Genomic DNA, 16,588 nt, shown 5'->3' on the forward strand with positions numbered 1-16,588 from the left:
TCATCCATATCACCCCTGAACCTCTTAGTTCTCCTTCTAACCTTCGTCTCCACCTTCAGAAGAGGGTCTGGCCTAATATGAGGGCCATGGTACTCAGGCCACTGTGATTGGTCTAAGAAAGGGCGAAATCTTGGCGCCCATGTCAACCTAGTAGCTTCCAGATGGAACTCTTGCATCCACACGGTTTTTCCATCACAAAAATGTATGTTTCTCGCCTTCGCCGCCGTTATCAAATGCGAGCATGGCCAATGATACTTACTAGGCCTCTCGCACTGGCACCACCGAGTCTTCAGTTTCACCTCAAATGCAGCACCACCATATTGTCTACCGTCTCGTGTTGTGCCACCTGGCTCATCAATTTGATAGATCATTTCAATTCTATCGAATATGATAACTTGTTGTCGTGAAGACTTGCTTGCTTGTAACTGTAACCATTCATCAACCTTTTCCGGATAATCCTTTTTTTCACCTATCCATTTTGCAGTCTCTTCAGAATGCCTCTGAAAGTACTCATTAAGCTTGAAGAAGGTGTACTCCACTATTGCAGTCACCGGCAATGCACAAGCACCCTTCAACACATTGTTGGAACATTCTACCAGATTGCTCGTCATGTCGCCATATCGCCAACCACCATCGTCATGAGCGTGTGCCCACTTGTGCTTCTCGCTTAAATTCCTAGTTAAGAAGTCTTTTCCCCCTTCGTTCACCGCTGCAAATAGTTTGTTGTACCGAGCATCGAAACCTTGGGTGGTGAAGGCCACACATACATGGGTAAGGTCTTTGCTGAGCTCCTTGCTCTTACATGCCCGGTAAAAGTTGGCCACGAAATGCCTCATGCACCATCTGTGGTGAAGCTTTGGAAATCCTGGAATAACAATGTCCATTGCCTTGAGTGTGCCATGATGCCGGTCCGATATGATGCATACCTCCCTAGCCCCAATCATGTTGTGCCTAACATGACCCATGAACCACTCCCAGTTGTCTTGGTGCTGGGAAGGCACCAAAGCAAATGCACACGGTAACACGTTGTCGTTTGATGAGTGCGCCATTGCTACCATTAGTGTTCCCTTGTATCTACCGGTCAAGAACGTGCCATCTATAGACAAGACCGAACGACAATGCTGAAACGCCTCCACACATTGTCCATAACTCCAGAAGGCACGGTGGAACACTCCCTCGTGATCCTCGACCACATGAAACATGCCCGGGTTCCTATGTGCAATGGCGGCCAACAACCTTGGGAGCTGGTTGTATGCTTCTTCATAACCACCATACAACATCCTAATAGCATTTGCCTTTGCCTTCCATGCCTTCCCATACTTTACTTCATAACCAAATTGTTTTTTCACCGTTCGCATGAGAAACCTCACTTTCACAGTGGGATCAAAGCCTATGTCTTTCATCCATTTGTATCCGAGATACTCAGATGTGAGTTGACGGTGTGTCTTTCTAAGTCGTTTAGATGGAGGTTTGCATCTATGAGTGGCAACACAACTTTTTAACACCCATTCTTCGGTTTCTTTAAGCTTTCTTGCACGAACCTTCCATGGGCATCCTTCTTGCTCACACACCACGGTGTAACGCAACTTCATGTCGGAGTGCTCAACATAAAATGGCCTATGGTTTCGAATGGCATAGTCAGCCAACCAAAACTTCAGCATAGGCAAGCTCAGAAACTTCACTCCTTTCTTCAAATAAGCATTCTCGTCCTCATTCTCCACCCTTGGTTCTCCTGGATCCGGGCATGGTGTTGGCTCAATCGCCGTCATTCTCATTCCACCGTCAACAACAGCTTTATGGGCAAGGCTGAGATCTTTAAACAAGTGAGTTCTTTTTTGTAAGCCCGTCAGCTCAAAGTGGATTTGGTTCTCCTCCTTTGTGAATCCATCCTCGTCCAACTGTTCAACTGGACCCTCGTCATCCGAGTCATACGCATATTGATGCCTAAAAGGCAAGTCACGATCCATGTCCTTTTGCGCTATGTACGCATCCAAGTCACCAACATCATTACCATGAAACCCTTCCTCTTGCTCTTCGTCATCATCATAAGCATCTTCATCCTCTTGAATTACTCCGTCACTAGCAATCACCTCAACTTCATTTGCTTGTCTAGTTGGTGGTTGGCTAGAAGCATTGGGGGCATACAACTCAACCTCATTTGCTTTGATAGATGGTACACGGGGACGTGGTGGGGGATAAACATTGGGGGCATCAACCACAATCCTATGCTCAACAAGTGGCACCATTGTCCTCTCGCTCATGTCATCCATTGGGGAAGAGACATGCCGGTTCAAATCAAAGGTAAACCGAGGAGATTCAACCTTGGTGGCAAACAATTCAAGTGACTTGTCTTCCGATTGGGATACTTTCTCCTTGTATACATCCCAATGCAAATCTGAGGTGATAGGCATACTTTTCAAGCGAGATTTGGCTCCAACTCCAACATCATACCTTCCTATTAACTTAACATCAACATTGGTGTCCATCCACTTCAAGACTTGTCTCACTTTTGCAACAACATCCTCATAGCTAGGGCTTGTATCAAAAACCAATGGTTCCTCACCCGTGTCGGCATTGTTACTCAAGAATATCCTCCTTGTCAATGTAATGAACATTAACAAGTCTCTCCATCTAAAAATAACATGAATGCATTTAAGACTTCAATGAGAATTGGTGTTTATCCAAATACATCTTATTATATCCAAATCATATCAACACTAAATTATTGGTGATGTCCACAAAAGTATCACTAATTAACACACAAAAGTATCCAAATCATATCAACACTAAATTATTGGTTAACCCTAATCACTAACTAACCCTAACCCCCAATCTTTCTACTCAACTAACATATATTCCTACTACACACCATGCATAGCACTATATTATCAAAGTTAACCAAGCCATTCACACTAACATAAGGGGGAGAAAACATGAACTAGGGTTCCACCAACATGTATAAAATACAACCAAAATAACAAGATTTAACAAAAAATAATTGGATGATTTGGGGGAGATTAACAAGAGCAACAAAGTGATGGAAAGATCCACCTAAGGGATGTACCTTTTGGAGAGGATTTGAGGGGGAGCTTGAGGGGTAGGAGAGAGTGTGAGAGCTCCAAGTGTTCTTCAAGCTCGGGTTGTGGATTGGGGAAAGTGTGTGGGGTGGGTCCCACACACTCTCCCGTGGGTTATCCACTTACCAGGGGCCAGACGCCAGGGTCCCTGGCGTCTGGCCCCTTTGCCACGTCAGCAGGTCAACGGGCAGGCGGGCAGAGCGGGCCATGGGCCAGACGCCAGGGTCCCTGGCGTCTGCTTCGCAACCCAGACGCCAGGGATGTTGGCGTCACCCAAAAAGGTCAGAATCGAAATTTCTTTTGAAACGAGGTCAAATCGGGATTTTGTTAGCCTTATAGGTCATAACAGTAATTTTGTCCGTCGGCTTCCAACACCGACCATGCTCCCACTCGGGGACCGCGTGTCGCGGCTCGCCCTGTCGCTCGCGACGCCAACCACCCTTGTCGAGCTTCGCGCCATGGCTGTTGTCCTCATCCGCGAGATCCTCTCCCCATGGCTCCTCTGACTCATCTACCACCGAGCTCCGCTCTATGACCGATGGCCTCCTCCGCAAGCTCCTCTCCCGGACGAACTCCTTTGATTCTGGCCTCTCCTCTCCCCCGAGGGCCAGGCCGGGCTCAAGTCAAACCTCCTCAACACGTCTGGCAGTGGCACACCAGCCTTGACGAAGCTTTCTGGTGCTCACTCTTCATCTCCGTCGGGCTGGAGTGTAGGAGGTTACTGCCACCTGCTGGATCCATCCCTCGTTTTTTATTGAATCAAAACATCCAGATTCATCCATCGCTTGCTTGCAGGAGAACGCAAGTTGTTTTTCCTACTGCCGCTGATACAACTTTATCCTATCTCTTTGGCGCATTCGCTGGAAGGTCGTTGATTTGGGTGAAATTGGATGTCCTACATTATGCTACTTTTGTGCCATGCTTGTTGCGGTGTATGCTTCAGGTATAGAAAATCCTACCAATTTCACAGAGATACAAAGTTGACTAGATGATGTTTTTGTTTAAGTTGATCTATTTTTGCTGTTCGCATTTTTATTGGCATTCACAGTAGTTATAGTTGCACACATAATAGTTCTCGGTTGGATATGACCATCGAGTAGTTGCACAACACGACAATACTAAATTGGATACATGACGTCTAGGTCTCAGATTGCTTACTTAAATTTAGCTAGACGAGCATCATTGGAAGCTCGACCAACTACTAATGTAAACTAGAAGCATGCGCACACTCTCGTTGGTATAGTCGCACATGCACGGTCATGAAGTTGCACACTCTCATATTGGTATATTCGCACACGTGCGGTCATGGAGTGCACACTCTCGACGATATAGTCGCACATGTGTGGCCGTGAAGGTGTACACTCTTCTACATAGTCGCTCATGCATGACTATGGGAGTTGCATCCACACGGCAGCATAATAGCACACGCACGGCCACAGAACATCACACTCTCGCCCACTTAGTAGCTCACACAGGGCCACAGAGTTGCACACTCTTGTTGGCATAGTCACACACATGTCACGGCTGAAAGTACATGTAGTCCCCATGTGTGATTTTGGTAATTAATGACAATCCTTATGGACTAGTGTTTGCATTGAGATATACAATTGAAGGTTAGTCCCATTGAAGAATAATGTAAGACAACTCCGTTGAATCAATGATTACATCGAGATGATCAAAATGGAGTTCATTGGAGTATCTTAAGGGTTGCCATGCTTAGAGCTATGGTTTGAGCCATAATGGATCAAGATCTTAAAAGGATGATTTGAATGATGAATTCTACGAGTGGCTCAAAGATATGATCATAATGGACACATGTGTTGAGTCATGATTGATCAAGTATTCAAGCAAGCTATTCAAGTGAAGAATTCAATATACCCTTCATGACGTCAAGATTAAACATGGAGTAGAGATATCAGTTGACCAAGATTAAGCTCGGGATCGAACTTGAAATGGTCAACACACGAGCGCAAATGATGCACCACATAGGATCTTGTGGTATGATAAGAAATTATTAATTGCACTTTGTGTACTAACCCATACTATGTGTTTTCTATGTTTTTGAGGGTTAGGTGATTCTCATGGGCTCGCATAAAGAGAGAGAGAGAGAGAGATTTCTAGTGTCTATGAGAGGATGACATCAAGTGTTGGTGATCATTGTTGATAAGGGCAAGTTCAAGATAACCATCACGAGGGATTACATGCTTGAAGCTTGTGGATGATCACATGATGGACAAGTGAAGATGAATACAAAGCAAAGCTTCCCATATTGTGTATGGGGGAGCTACTTGAAGACTTCACCAATGTCTTGAGCCAAGAAGAAACATCAACATCAAGCTCAAGTGAAAGACTTGAGTCAAAGGTATTAGTTCCTTTGGTGTTAGTGTTGTGGAGGGATGACCACCGAAGAAACATATACACTCAAGAATGGATTCTTGATAGCTATGTAGTATAGCTCTTTTATGTTTCTTGAGTTACAGGGATCCCGCACTATTAAGAGGGGATCAAAGGGGTTAGTGATAGATTTTCTCAAGTCAACATCTTCTATTTCTACTTCCTCACATCATATTCCAACATAGGCATATTTCACTTCTATCCAATACAAATAAAATATGCCTACATCTACCAAAGTAAATCCATAGCCAAATAGGTTCCCCAAAGTATATGATCTTACCTTTCCATACTTTGCACCCTCAATTTCGGTTTATCTTGGGTGGTTCTCTATGTGAGGACCTAGAGCTTTTCTGTAGCTTCAAAACGAGCCCAAGATCATCAAAATCGGAGTTCGTATGAGAAAGTTATGCATGTTTTACTTTTGGGCGGTTGCAGTTTTTGTGTTGGCCAGATGTCCGGCCTTTTCCCCGGATGTCTGGCCACTGCTATCCAGAGGGCGTCTGATTTGTGTGAACTTGCCGGATGTCCGGCTCCTGGCCCGGATGCCCGGCCGTAGATGTCCAGAAACATTACCTAAATGTTGTTTGTATACAATGGATGCCCGGCACTTGGCCGGATGTCCGGGGCCCCAAGTTTGGCCAGATGTCCGGGCTTCGGCCAGATGTCCGGGCCGTGTAATCTGTTTTTCTGCGTACATGTGTGCACACTTCACAGTGGCCGGATGTCCGGCCCGTCACATCCACTTACACTCCAACGGCCGTATTTGCACTACCACTATATATATCCATCTACCCATCCGGTAGAGGGTTGACCACTTCATCCCAAATCGCCCCAAGAACACAAGTGGCTCCCTCTCACTTCTCCTACACCAAATCTTAGATCCTGCAGAGATTCGTGATAGTTCTTGAGAGTTTCTCCAATCAAGTGATAGATCCACTCTCTCTCCCTCTCTTGACCAAAGGAATTCGTGATTTGAGCAAGTCTTGAGAATTTCCCCTTTGTTCTTGTTACTCTTGGAGGTTGGGGACCCCTACGCGGTAGGAGTGCTCCGGTGAGGAATCAACTTGTGATTTGTCCCCCGGAAAGTTTGTGAAGGTTTGGAGGCCGCCTCAAGGTCTGCCACTAGTGGTTGAGAATCGCCTTCGTGGTGATATCTCAAGGAGAATAGGGTGAGCCTTCGTGGCGTTGGTGTGCCTTCGTGGTAACATCCACCTCTCTAACAGTGACTAGCTTCCCTCCAAGGAAGTTAACATTGGGATACATCCTCGTCTTCGTGACTTTGGTTATCCTAACCCTAACTCCTTACTCGTGGTTTACTTTGGTCACTTGACCGTGCATTCACCATATCTTGTTGTCCTCATTATATTGTGTTGGCCATTCCCTTGAAGAGCTAATTTAGGCCTACACTTTATATTCGCAATTCATACTTTCTACTATTGTTCTATCTTCTTCTTAGTGTGAATTGCTAGCTTGTAACATTCATTTCCATATCCTGTGAGATAACTTGTGTAAGGTTTTAGTCCTTACTTGAGTTGACTCGTATCATTCAATTCCATATATTGTGATACAATTTCTGTAAGCTTGTCTTGCTTACTTGTGGTTGTGTGTATTATTCATTTCCATATCTCGTGATATACATTGAGTAATTTTGTGTGACTTACTTGTGCTTACTCATATCCTCGTCGTTATCATCTTGTTTATCCTAAGTTGTTGGTGCACTTAGTGAGCCTAGTATATTTAGGATTTGTGCTTCAAAAGTATCCGCTTAGTTTATTTCCGCATTAGGATATAGCCAAATCCGTAAAAGATTTTAAAATGCCTATTCACCTCCCTCTAGGCGACATCGTGGTCCTTTCAATTGGTATTAGAGCCCAGTCTCTCCTTATTAGGCTTCACCACCTAGAGAGTAAAGATGTCGACTAGTGAACTAGTGCATGATGACACATTTCGTTTTAATGGCACAAATTACATTATGTGGATATTACGCATGCTTTGTCACTTTCAGGCCATGGGTCCAAAGTCTTTGTGGATTGTTGTTGTAGGGGATTCAAATCTAAAGGATGGACAATCTCCATCACATGAGGATATGCATCTTGATAGTCAAGTTTTGAGTGCCATTCACCAAGCTATATCCTTCGAAGTGTTTAAGGAAATCTCGACTTGCAAGTCGGCTCATGAGACTTGGACCAAACTTGAAGATATATATGGTGGGTCCAATCTTGATGAAGAAAATATTCTTTTCGGGGATTTAATGGAGGAGTTTTCCACATTTTTAAATCATGAATAACTCTCTATTGCCTCCACCTCCAGTTACTTGGACACTTCAATATCTTCTACTTCACCAACATGTGGCGTGCCACAAGGTAATGACATGGTGAGTGAAGAAATATCTTGTAATGATGGTGTTAAGCTCATTTGTGATGATATGCTTGATCTTCCATGTTGCCATGATAGAAATGTTTTGGTTTCCTCTAGTTATCCTATGACTAACCATGTAGAGGAAATCAAGAAAGATGAGGCATGCTTGATTGATGAAGAACCCTCTTCTCCAAAAGAATCATCATCAACCTCCTTTGTTCACATGTGCCTCATGGAAAGAGGTAATGAAGAGGTATCATCTTCTCTTAGTGATAATGATGATAGTTTTAATGAGGATGATGATGATGACTTGACTCAAAATCTCTATGAGATTGGGAAAACTCTTCATAGAGCTAAAAATAACACTTATAAAAGGTTCCAAGATGTTCTTGCTTGCTTTCAAAAATGTAATGACTTATTTCTTAACGAGCAAGCGAAAAGTGAACAACTTGAACATGAACTTGCTAAGGCTCATCAATGTCTTAGTGACTTGAGGTCTTTAAAAGAAGAGATTGAAGTTACTCATTGTAAACTTAAATAGGATTTTGAGCACCTTGACCTTGGCTACAAGAATGTCAAAGGAGATCTCACCAAACTCTCTAAGTCTCATGAGGAACTTCAAGCTACTCATGCGGAGTCTCTAGTTTCTACATGCTCCTCTCATATTGATAATGATGCTTGTGCTACTAACTCTATTTTGTGTGAAGCACCGATGTTGAACGAAAATGTTGAGCTAAGGACTCAACTTGAATTGCTAACTAGCAATTATGGGAAATTGGAAGAAAGTTATGAAAAGCTCTCGGGCACTCATGAGGATCTTCTAATCTCTCATGATGGGCTAAAGTTAGCTCATGAGGCTATGTTCACCAAGGTAAAATCGTGTGAGTCTCATGTGGATATTAGCACATCTTCTACTCAAAATGCCTTATTGCCATGTGCTAGTCCTTGCAATTCCTTTCTACATGATATTGATACACCTCATGATGAATTGATCACCTTGTCTTGTTGTTCTAACCATGAAGTTTCTACTTCCACTAGTCCTCTTGTTTCTAGTTTTGAAACTAACCATGCAGAGGAAACTAATGAGCTCAAGGCCCAAGTCACTAGTTTGAAGAAAGAGTTGGAAAAGTGTGATGATGGACATAGTTTTCACTCCAACAAGAAGAAATCCATGAGCAAGAAAAGGGGGCAAGACCAAGCCAACAATGAGTCCAACATTTCTTGTTTTAAGTGCAAAAAGGTTGGACATCACATGAGATCTTGTCCATTAAAGAGAAGGGCTTATAAAGGGAAGCTACATGGGAAGTGGCCTCAAGCTCAATCTCAAGTTCAACCTCAAGTTGAAGAACAACCACTATCCATGATGAACCATATTATTACTTCCCAAGTTGAGAAAGTAAATAAGAAGAGAAGGGGGAGTACATGTTGCTATATTTGCCGTAAGAAGGGACACATAGCTTCATCATGTCCCAACAGTAACATCTCTAAGCCTCCAATTATCAATGATCACTATTCACTAAGGAAGGATATTGATGGTAATATGTTTGCCAAGTATGTTGGTGCCCAAAGTGGTTTGAAAGTGGACAAGACCATTTGGGTTGCCAAGCCTATTGTTACTAACTTCTTAGGACCCAACATGGTTGGGGACCATCGAGCTCAAACTTGATCAATAGGTGTGTGGAGGGCATTGGAGACTTGGCTAGTTCATGAAAAAAATGATTCTCAACCATTCATTATGGTTCAAACCAAGTCAAGTGAATTATCATCATATTTGTCATTCCAATGCTCCTCGTGGTGGTAACTTGTATTTATATTGCCCACATTGAAAGTTACTAGCCCCATGCATGTTTAGGTTTTGTACCTAGCATGTGTTTGTATATGTTATGTCTCCTAATTTGCTTGATTTCTGTTATCTAGCATGTTTAGGTTGCAATGCATGTCATATATTTGTGTGTGTAGTCTCGAGCCTTCATTACATTTTAGTTGCATCTTATTGGGCTATTTTGAGATATTAATGGATCACCACATTATGGGGGAGTGATATGCTTTGTGCATATCACAATCCTTGTTAAATGTGAACAATTATGGGATGCCACCTAGAATATATTTGAGATTATCTTATATCTCTGTGGCATGCAATGTCGTTTTTACATATGGCATTCTTGTCTGGTTTTGCCCATGGTTATATTAAAAATCATATTCGGAAAATTGTTTGATTAAAGCTATTCCAATTGTTGATTTGCATGATGATCTATCTAATTGGAATGTTAATAATATACTATCCAAGCATTCTGTTTATTTCTAAACTCTCATGTTATGCTTGTGTTAGTATAGATGATCATGTACTTATGTGGTTTCTACACCGAATGATAACTCGAAATACCATTTTGTTCAAGTTCATCTTATTGGTTTGTATATAGTTATGGGAGTTTGTTATCTCATTGTTTATAGTATCTTATATCTACTTGTGTGAGATATTCCTATGAGTATGTGTGCAATGCATATCTTATATGCTCATTGGTTTTCCTTGGTTCATATGTTGAACTTTGTGTGCTATCATATGTTGATTTCTCACTTTGATTTATTTTGGACAACATGAATGACTAGTGATGTTATTGGAAGTATTAGTGGTTATGTGTTCATTTGTCCATTTTGTATCTCCCTGGATTTTGGTAGGCATGTGCATGCATAGTTACTATGTGTAAATTTGCATGCCTTGTTTTCTTTATTTGGTCCCATATATATGGTAAATCCATCAAATTCTTAATAGCTAAGATGTGCATGAAATTCAAATTCATATCGATATGCTCATACTTATGTGGTTTTACCCTATGTGTTGTAGTTATGCTAACTACTTCGGACCCAATATGTTTGGGGACCATATTGTACTTAAAATGTTTTAGGTACATTTGAGAAGCATTGGGTGCTTGGCTTATTCATGAAGGTGGTGGCACTATGAGGAAGTTAGAGCCAAGCTTGGACATTTTATTGATCTATGACTTCATACCAATGCTATCTCGGTAACAAGTATTTATTTCATGCATATATATAGAAATGGGGTCAACCTTGTGTAGGTTGCATCATGGCATGAATTTCTTGACTTGTTCATGTGATACTTATTTACTTTCTCAAAGCATCCCAAGAATGATCTCTTGTTGCTAGTTGTGATGTCCTTGATGGTTGTGTGTTTGGAGTTCATTAATATACAATTAGATAATATTAAGCTATGTGATATGCTTTCAAGCAAAGATCTCATTGGTATATTTTATGACTCCCGTTTGGATATCTTATTCTTTCCTTTTGTAACTATTTGATGTGTACATCCTTCTTTGTGGATATATATCACCATGATTGTCATCTACCTAGAATCTTATACACGTGAGAGAAGTTACATCTTTAGTTGATATCCATATTCTTTCATGTCCATCGTTTCATTCTCTTTTTATATCTTTGGTGGCTCCATGGAAGCATTCGTTGTATGAGTGTGTGTCTTACCTCTTTGCATCTTAGTGAACTCATGTTTGGTGAAGTTTGTTGTCCTCATGCTTGTCTTGACAAGCCTATTATTTCCTTTCTTCACCATGGGTTGTCACAAGCTTTGTTTTTTAGTTTGCTATTAGTGAGCTTGTGAACCCATTTTCTTGATGTGTGTGTGACCTGCTTAACTTTGTGTGTGTGGGAAGGACATGTATGGCACCTTGTATCTCATTTACTCAAGACTATGTTTATGCTTAATTCTCAACCTTATATTAGTCTTCTCAAGTGCTTTTACGTGAGTCACATACATCATTTTGGTTGTGCCTATTATTAGGTTGCCTCATTTACATGTTGCTCAACCATATGTTTGTTGCAAATGCTATGCTTCTTTTCTTATCTATGCTTGCTTGCAATTGTTTTGTGTTCCTATTAATTTTTGGGGAGTGATGATCCTATTTTGTGCGCTCGTATCCAAATAAAAGCAATTCTAAATAGTGCACAAATCATGGGGAGCTTCTCCATTTTCCTTAGAACACTCCTTTGCTCAAATCATAATATTCTTTTATTCTTCTGGCAAGTCGGATCTTTTGATTGCTTGCGTCACTTTGTGTCATGCAAATGAGATCAATTTGTGCCATTTTCTTTGTGCCATGTGCCTTGCTCTTATGCTAGGATCAAAGTTCTATAATAGTGGATTCACCTATGGATATCATGTTCTTATCAATTACAACCTTTTTGTGTATAGAGGTTTCTTTGTGGATACATATCATGCTTATTATTGGCCACTTATAAATTTTTATACATAAGAAAGTTCATATCTTTCCTTGATATCATTTATTCCTTGCCACTCACTTTGTGTGTTCCCTTTATTCGTATAGTGGCTTCGGTAAGAGGTTTTGTCGTGAGTGCTTGTATGCATTACATATATCCTTGCGCACTCATGTGTTTTGGATGTATTCTGGACCCATACTTGACATGATGATCACATTGGATATTCCTACTTTATCTTGTCCAAAATATGTTCTTTGGATCTTTTTGAATGTTTTCCTCCCATGTTTAATCTATATTTTCATATCATACTATCTTGTTGCATTCTAGATCCTAAATATGGGTTGAGCTCCTCAAATTTTTCATCATTGAATATGTGGATTTGATTTCACCCATATTTTCACGATATGCACACACTAAGGAGGAACTCATACTATATTAGTCTTCTAGATTTTTTTCATCCATTTTGGCATTTGTTGCCAACGGGGGAGAAGTTTAGAGGGTTTAAGATAAGTATTTTTGTAGTGCTTGATGTCACTCATGCATATCGACCCTTGTTATATATTCTTGTTGCATGGATGAGTATTGTATATAGAGAAATCTTCTCCTAGTTTATGGCAATCAATATATGCAATGACATTCAAAGTTCATTCACACATGCATGTATTGTAGGGGAGTTTGCTCTATATACTATGGGTGTACTATCATCAAATGCTTGTGCAGTGTCTTGATGATAGTACAACCATCCCAAGTATACAGTTTATCCTCGGATAAATTGCATGCTTGTTTAAAAATTCATTATATAAACCCTCTTGTTGAGATTGTCATCAATTACCAAAATGGGGGAGATTGAAAGTACATGTAGTCCCCATGTGTGGTTTTGGTAATTAATGACAATCCTTATGGACTAATGTTTGCATTGAGATATACAGTTGAAGGTTAGTCCCATTGAGAAATGATTGAAGAATAATGAAAGACAACTCCTTTGAAGCAATGATTACATCGAGATGATCAAAATGGAGTTCATTGGAGTATCTTAAGGGTTTCCATGATTAGAGATATGGTTTGAGCCATAATGGATCAAGATCTTAAAAGGATGATTTGAATGATGAATTCTAGGAGTGGCTCAAAGATATGATCATAATGGACACATGTGTTGAGTCATGATTGATCAAGTATTCAAGCAAGCTATTCAAGTGAAGAATTTAATATACCCTTGATGACATCAAGATTAGACATGGAGTAGAGATATCAGTTGACCAAGATGAAGCTTGGGGATCAAACTCGAAATGGTCAACACACGAGCGCAAATGATGCACCACATAGGATCTTGTGGTATGATAAGAAATTATCAATTGTAGTCTGTGTACTAACCCATACTATGTGTTGTCTATGTTTTTGAGGCTTAGGTGATTCTCATGGGCTCGCATTGAGAGAGATTTCTAGTGTCTATGAGAGGATGACATGAAGTGTTGGTGATCATGGTTGATAAGGGCAAGTTCAAGATAACCATCGGGAGGGATTACATGCTTGAAGCTTGTGGATGGTCACATGATGGACAAGTGAATATGAATACAAAGCAAAGCTTCCCATATTGTGTATGGGGGAGCTACTTGAAGACTTCACCAATGTCTTGCCTTCAACTTGAGCCAAGAAGAAACATCAACATCAAGCTCAAGTGAAAGGCTTGAGTCAAAGGTATTAGTTCCTTTGGCGTTAGTGTTGTGGAGAGATGACCACCGAAGAAACATATACACCCACGAATGGATTCTCGATAGCTATGTAGTATAGCTCTTTTATGTTTCTTGAGTTATAGGGATCCCGCACTATTAAGAGGGGATCAAAGGGGTTAGTGATAGATTTGCTGAAGTCAACATATTCTGTTTCTACTTCCTCACATCTTATTCCAACATAGGCATATTTCACTTATATCCAATACAAATACAATATGCCTACATCTACCAAAGTAAATCCATAGCCAAATAGGTTCCCCAAAGTATATGATCTTACCTTTCCATACTTTGCACCCTCCATTTTGGTTTATCTTGGGTGGTTCTCTATGTGAGGACCTGGAGCTTTTCCATAGGTTCAAAACGAGCCCAAGATCATCAAAATCGGAGTCCGGATGAGAAAGTCATGCATGTTTTACTTTTGGGGCGGTTGCAGTTTTTGTGTTGGCCGGATGTCCGGGTTTTCCCCCGGATGTTCGGCCACTGCTATCCAAAGGGCGTCAGATTTGTGTAAAGTCGCCGGATGTCCGGCCGTAGATGTCCAGAAACTTTACATAAATGTTGTTTGTATACGCCGGATGTCCGGCACTTGACCGGAGGTCAGGGGCCCCAAGTTTGGCCAGATGTCCGGGCTTCGGCCAGATGTCCGAGCTCTGTAATCTGTTTTTCTGCGCACGTGTGTGCACACTTCACAGCAGCCGGATGTCCGTCCCATCACAGCAACTCACACTCCAACGGCCATATTAGCACTACCACTATATATATATATATATATATATATATATATATATATATATATATATATATATATATATATATCCCTCTACCCATCCGGTAGAGGGTTGACCACTTCATCCCAAATCGCCCCAAGAACACAAGTGGCTCCCTCTCACTTCTCCTACACCAAATCTTAGATCCCGGAGAGATTCGTGAGAGTTCTTGAGAGTTTCTCCAATCAAGTGATAGATCCACTCCCTCTCCCTCTATTGACAAAAAGAATTCGTGATTTGAGCAAGTCTTGAGCATTTCCCCTTTATTCTTGTTACTCTTGGAGGTTGGAGACTCCTACACGGTAGGAGTGCTCCGGTGAGGAAGCAACTTGTGGTTTGTCCCCCAGAAAGTTTGTGAAGGTTTGGAGGCGGCATCAAGGTCTACCACTAGTGGATGAAAATCGCCTTCGTGGTGATATCTCAAGGAGAATAGGGTGAGCCTTCGCGGCGTTGGTGTTCCTTCGTGGTAACATCCACCTCTCTAATGGTGACTAGCTTCCCTCCAAGGAAGTGAACATCGGGATACATCCTCGTCTTCGTGACTTTGGTTATCCCTAACCCTAACTCCTTACTCGTGGTTTACTTTGGTCACTTGACCGTGCATTCACTATATCTTGTTGTCCTCATTATATTGTGTTGGCCATTCTCTTGAAGAGATTATTTAGGCCTACACTTTATATTTGCAATTCATACTTTCTACTATTGTTCTATCTTCTGCTTACTGTGAATTGCTAGCTTGTAACATTCATTTCCATATCTTGTGACATAACTTGTGTAAGCTTTTAGTGCTTACTTGAGTTTGCTCGTATCATTCAATTCCATATATTGTGATACAATTTGTGTAAGCTTGTATTTCTTACTTGTGGTTGTGTGTATTATTCATTTTCATATCTCGTGATATACATTGAATAAGTTTGTGTGACTTACTTGTGCTTACTCATATCCTCGTCGTTCTCATCTTGTTTATCCTAAGTTGTTGGTGCACTTAGTGGGCCTAGTATATTTAGGAGAAATATATCCGCTTAGTTTATTTCCGCAATAGGGTATAGCCAAATCTGTAAAAGATTTTAAAACGCCTATTCACCTTCCTCTAGGCGACATCGTGGTCCTTTCAGCGGCAGAGTTTCACACTCTCCGTCAGATAGTCGCACACGCACGACCATGGAGTTGCACAATCTCGGCAGCATAGTTGCACACACGCGACGGCATAGTCGCACACGTAGAACCACAATGATGCAAACTCTTGTTGGGATAGTAGCTCACGCATGACCACCGAATTGCACACTCTAGTCAAAATAGTCACAAATGTGGAATTCAGATCTTTCAAACCATGCGTCGGAATTCAGATCCGTTTTCATCACTGGAATCCTCACGACGAGTTCTTTCAAACTCGATCCCGCATGGATATGTTTTGATGAAATTTTTTTGAAGCCAACTTTGGTGCCATATGGTACAACTCTATTACTACATCATGCAATTTTAGTATAACATGGTGCAACCTTTCTCAAAATCATTTTTTAAAGTTGCATGATCAAAATTCTTATGAGATTTGCAACCTAGTAACCGCGACAACCATTTTTTAGTGATGTACAACTAGTATACTACCGGCCAACTACCTACTAGTCGATGTGCAACCCTCCCCTTTTCTATTCGTTGATGATATAATTTTTCATTGTGGTCATACCACTAGTAGAAAAGAGGGTTGTGGTCCACCCCGAGTTAGCCCATTAGTCCCAGTTCAGTCTAGAATCGGGACTAATGGGGACATTAGTCCCGGTTCATGCGCCCAGGGGCCACGTGGGCCATTTGTCCCGGTTCGTCTGGACCTTTTAGTCCCGGTTGGTGCCACGAACCGGGACTAAAGGGTGCGATGCCCATTAGTCCCGGTTCGTGGCACCAACCGGGACTAAAGGGTTAGACCTTTAGTCCCGGTTCGTGCCACGAACCGGTACTAATGGGGTTTGAGGCATTAGTACCGGTTCATGGCACGAACCGGTACTAAAGGTCCCATTTT

The sequence above is a fragment of the Triticum dicoccoides genome, chromosome 1B, assembly GCF_002162155.2.
Source record: "Triticum dicoccoides isolate Atlit2015 ecotype Zavitan chromosome 1B, WEW_v2.0, whole genome shotgun sequence".
Classification (NCBI taxonomy): Eukaryota; Viridiplantae; Streptophyta; class Magnoliopsida; order Poales; family Poaceae; genus Triticum; species Triticum dicoccoides.